The sequence below is a fragment of the Cupressus sempervirens genome, chromosome 7, assembly GCF_028749045.1.
Source record: "Cupressus sempervirens isolate cs-2001-9-10 chromosome 7, ASM2874904v1, whole genome shotgun sequence".
Taxonomy (NCBI): domain Eukaryota; kingdom Viridiplantae; phylum Streptophyta; class Pinopsida; order Cupressales; family Cupressaceae; genus Cupressus; species Cupressus sempervirens.
In genome coordinates, this window is record NC_143124.1 from 206830733 (window position 1) to 206836158 (window position 5426).

A 5426-nucleotide genomic window follows, 5' to 3' on the forward strand; every position below is an offset into this window, starting at 1 on the left:
CTGCAAATTTTTTTTTGCAGAGTACCAACTCATTGCATTTATTTGGAAGAGCTGTTGCAAATGTTTAAATTTAAAAAGTTAAGTATTTTTTGTTTGAGAAGTTTAAATTAAGTTTTGGTAAGATATAATTTTTTACTTTTAAAATATATCCATAGAAATAATTATTTAGAATATAAATAAAATGTTTAAATTTAAAAAGTTAAGTATTTTTTTTGAAAAGTTTAAATTAAGTTTTGGTAAGATATATATTTTTTAGTTATATTATTAATATAAGCTTTTTATTCACTAATATTAATTTTTTTAATATTATAATTCATTATATTTTTATATATCTTACCAAAACTTAATTTAAACTTTTTAAAAAAAATACTTAACTTTTTAAATTTAAACATTTTATTTATATTCTAAATAATTATTTCTATTATATACTTTAAAAGTAAAAAATTATATCTTACCAAAACTTAATTTAAACTTCTCAAACAAAAAATACTTAACTTTTTAAATTTAAACATTTAAAAAAACATTTGCAACAGCGCTTCCAAATAAATGCAATGAGTTGGTACTTTGCAAAACTTCTCAAACAAAAAATACTTAACTTTTTAAATTTAAACATTAAAAAAAACATTTGCAACAACTCTTCCAAATAAATGCAATGAGTTGGTACTTTGCAAAACTTCTCAAACAAAAAATACTTAACTTTTTAAATTTAAACATTTAAAAAAACATTTGCAACAACTCTTCCAAATAAATGCAATGAGTTGGTACTTTGCAAAAAAAATTTGCAGCAACTGACAGCAGTCACGACACTAGGATGCCATGCATAAGGGCATGAGGATGGGGAGATACCCAGGCAGTCGATCCCCCTGCCTGGGTAGCCGTTGCCAATTTTGAGGGCCTGGCTTAACCATCACACTAAGCTTTGACCGCTTAGGTCGCTGGTGTGGGCCCATCCAACATTCTATCTCTATTCTATTTCTCGTTATTGGATTTTTTAACTCTCGCGAGTGATAGGGACAGCCATAGTTAGATTTGAATTTGCACTCCCGCCTGTGAAAAGGGGTTATTACTTTACCGCTCATTTCCACTCCAGTCAGACCATTTGGTAATGAATGGACAAGGATAAAAAAATTGGGAGTTCCGGGTTCGTCACAAGTGCTATAATTCTAAAATACTCGCATATCTTAATTTCACTTTCCTTGCAGCCCACTGTTTCCCGTGCTCGAACAGGCCTGCAAAAGAGGGATTTTTATGAATTTGCAAGACGTTCTCCGCAGATTTTCATTCAACAACATCTGCAAAGTGGCTTTCGGAAAAGACCCAAATTTTCTCGACCTCGGCCTCCCAAGATCGGATTTTGCAGACGCCATGGATTTGGCCTGCCAGTTGAGTTCAAAAAGAGCGAGGGCTGTGATAAATCTGGAGTGGAAATTCAAGCGGGCTCTGAAATTGGGCTCGGAAAAAGATCTCGCCAATGCAATTCAAGTCGTCAATGAGTTTGCCGGCGAGATTATAAAGAAAAGAAGTGCAGAAATTGGGATTTTGGGCGCCCAATTCAAACCGGACTTGCTCTCAAGATTTCTTCTGCTCACCGACGAAGAAAACTTCGATCATAAACATTTGAGAGACATTGTTGTGAGTTTTGTTCTGGCGGGCAGAGATACTACTGCGGCTGCTCTGACATGGTTTTTCTGTGATGCGGAGAGCACAGTGGAAGGTTAATGAATCCAATCACAAATATAGATCTTCAAAACTAACAGCAAATAACAAAGGCTTCCATTACAATACATAATATTCTTAAATCCAAACAGTCAAACAGAAAATCGAATGTAGATACAAAATGTTATTTATTCATTCTTTGTATTACATTGACTACATTGATCTTTCCGCTCCATTCTGCTCGGACTCTCCGCTGTCCCACTACTACTCTCGGGTTCTTGAATATAAAGATCTTCAAAACAAGACAGCACAACAACTAAATTTAAAACTAACTTTTAACTTCCCTTTCCCAACTTAACCTACTTCCTCTAACGGTTTTACTATACCGATTAGAGTAAGTTTCAAAACTATAAAAGACACTAGAATAGTATCAACTTCATGATAATATCAAACATTTATTAAATCAAAATACTATCATCTATCTCAACCATAATAAACCCTCTTACTCGACCGATTACATTCATCTTATGAAAATAAACACTTATAACACATGTATGATCTCAAATAACTGAAAAGTCTCGAATCTTGTGATGCCCCTGCATCATACTCCCACGGACAGAAAAATTCAAGTCCCGTTGAATTGTTGTGTTTTTCTTTCGGGTTTTCCAATTGCATGGAGGTAACAATGTCACCATAAGAATGACCGAATTGATGTCGCTCGCCGCAACATGCTCATTCCAACCTGTATAATGAATATCCTTCATGGTATCTTCATTGCATCCTAGAACAAATACATTTGCCAACCGCATATCACCTACATAAAAATACCAATCAACTTGATACACAATCTGATCTTCTTCCTGTTTATATATCTCTAGAGCATCATAGTGATCAACAAATACTTCATCCTTGTCATTAATAGTCTTCTCCTCATCCTATAATCCTTGGACTATGTCCATTCCATCTTGATCATTTTTGTCAACATCTCCATCATCCGGGCAATTTATTTCTTCAACTATACCTATCACCAACTCTCCCTTATCCGCAAGAACCTTTTCCTCACAATGTTCAACAACAACCTCCTGTTGTTCACTCTCACTCTCACTCTCTACACCAGCATTCATTTGCTATACATGCCCTTCCAATGGAATGTGTACCACTTCTTGATCCTTGTCTTCATCAACAACTTCATCTTCATCTACTGCTTGCTCCAAAAGCAATGCTATCCTCTCCCACTTTGCAATACTCTTATCTAACTCTTCTCTAAGATTCTTATAACTTTTTTCTTCTTGTTCTTCCAAAACCCTTCTTAGGCCTCTCAACTCCTCTTGTCTCATCCATTCTATTTCTTTTTTTCTTGCTTCTTCTTCCTTCTTCCTTCTTTCTCTTTCTTCTCTCTCCTTTTTATCACCATACAAGTACTCCTTTAATGCTTTAATCAGTTCTCTTTCACTCCTCATCAAAGCCATCTCTTCTCACCAAGAAACCCAATCTAAGATCCCTCAAGCCCAATGCCACCACTTTGGAACACATAGAAGGATGCATCTACTCCTATGTTGCATCAAAGGACACCAAGCACTTAACATCTCAGACTAGATTCCAACTCTCCAAACATCATATCATCAAGACCTTTTTAGGCTCTTCAACACCATAGAACACACCTTAGTCACCAGATCTTCTCGCTTTGATACCAATATGATGCGGAGAGCACAGTGGAAGGTTAATGAATCCAATCACAAATATAGATCTTCAAAACCAACAACAAATAACAAAGGCTTCCATTACAATATATAATATTCTTAAATCCAAATAGTAAAATAGAAAATTGAATGTAGATACAAAATGTTATTTATTCATTCTTTGTATTACATTGACTACATTGATCTTTCCCCTCCATTCTGCTCGGACTCTCCGCTATCCCACTACTACTCTCGGGTTCTTGAATATAAAGATCTTCAAAACATGACAGAATGATAACTAAATTTAAAACTAACTTTTAACTTCCCTTTCCCAACTTAATCTACTTCCTCTAACGGTTTTATAATACCGATTAGAGTAAGTTTCAAAACTATAAAAGACACTAGAATAGTATCAACTTCATGATAATACCAAACATATATTAAATCAAAATACTATCATCTATCTCAACCATAATAAACACTCTGACTCGACTGATTACATTCATCTTATGAAAATAAACACTTATAACGCATGTATGATCTCAAATATCTGAAAAGTCTCGAATCTTGTGATGCCCCTGCATCATTCTAGCTCATTTCTTCGCATCCAGAGGTGGAGGAAGCAATTCTGAGGGAATTGGGTGAAATAAAAAGAGGGATTTTTATCATATGAGGATGTCAAACAGTTGGAATATTTTCATGCTGCGATTTGTGAATCAATGAGATTGTATCCTCCAGTTCGATATGATTCAAAACATGCTTGGAAGATGATTGTCTTCCAAATGGGACTTTTGTTAAAAAGGGCAGCTGGGTAACTTATCATCCCTACACAATGGGGAGGATGGAGAGCATTTGGGGAGAAGATTGCATGGAGTTTAAGCCGGAGAGATGGATTAAAGATGGGATTTTTATTCCGCAGAGCCCATTTAAGTACGCTATTTTTCAGGCTGGTGCTCGTATTTGTCTTGGGAAAGAAATGGCTTTTATTCAGATGAAATATATTGATGCTTCTGTGATTCGTGGGTTTTGATTCCGGGTTGATCCTCTGCACAGGGCAGATTCCATTCCCAGCTTGACTTCGACTATGAAGAATGGGCTGCCTGTTCTTGTGCAGAAATGAGCCGCATTATTGAAAAGTCAGAGGCAATCTATTGTAATAGTTTAAGTTTAAGTTTGGTCAGAAAAGATATCTTTTGTTTGTTTGTATTTACTTCTAGTATCATTTTGTCAATGTACATAATATGAATAATTTGTATAATTTTCTTATGGAAACAAGTAATACATGTATGTTGGTATTTATGTCTTTGTACGGTATGTTTTGTTTCAACATACATTTAAATTAGAAGTCTTTGGATTGTGATTTATATATTTATTTTGGGCTATTTTGAATATGAAGGATGGGTTGTGAGTTCTTGTCAAGGGATGAGTTTTATATTGGTGATTTAAAAGCACATACCTTTGATTTGTATAAAATAGTAATAGCATTTTTTCTTTTTTTAAGAGATTAGAATGTACATAATAATATGTATTAGTACTAATTTTGACCTATATAATAGGTAAACTATGTATATGACAATGAGTACTCTAAGAGATGCATATTTTCTCCTTCAATATTTTATTTAACTATTATTTATCTAAATAGTTAATAATAATGTCAATTGGTCTATTGGAGGAAATCAAACTGGAAAATTCGATATGTTTCCACTTATGTGTGACATTTCTTATAAAGCTTGACACTTATTTTCTAGTTATGCCATAAAGTGGCAGAGGGACTTCAACTTCCTTGTAAGGATTTTGATTAACCGATATTCTTCATGCATCCATGATATTTATCGTGTATCCATAGTACTCCCAGTAGAGTATTGTAAGAAAAATTAAGATCAAGGACTTGGAAAACCACATTTATAAACACATACCCAAGCATAATTAGCAATGTGACTAACCATTTAGAGGAACACTCGCTATCATCAGGATTGATTGCAATTTTTTCTTAGGATGAATTTCATGCTCAAAAAACCAAAAATATATGACCATTTTCAAGGTAAAAATATTTAGATTGTCTCCTCTACATATAAGGATTCAGTTGATTTT

The 5426-nt window shown here is 34.1% G+C and overlaps 1 pseudogene; it reads left to right on the top strand.

Annotated features, from left to right (window-relative positions):
- Positions 1-834: 834 nt before the first annotated feature.
- On the top strand, positions 835-4500 carry LOC149546223 (cytochrome P450 94C1-like; annotated as a pseudogene).
- The last annotated feature ends 926 nt before the right edge of the window (positions 4501-5426 follow it).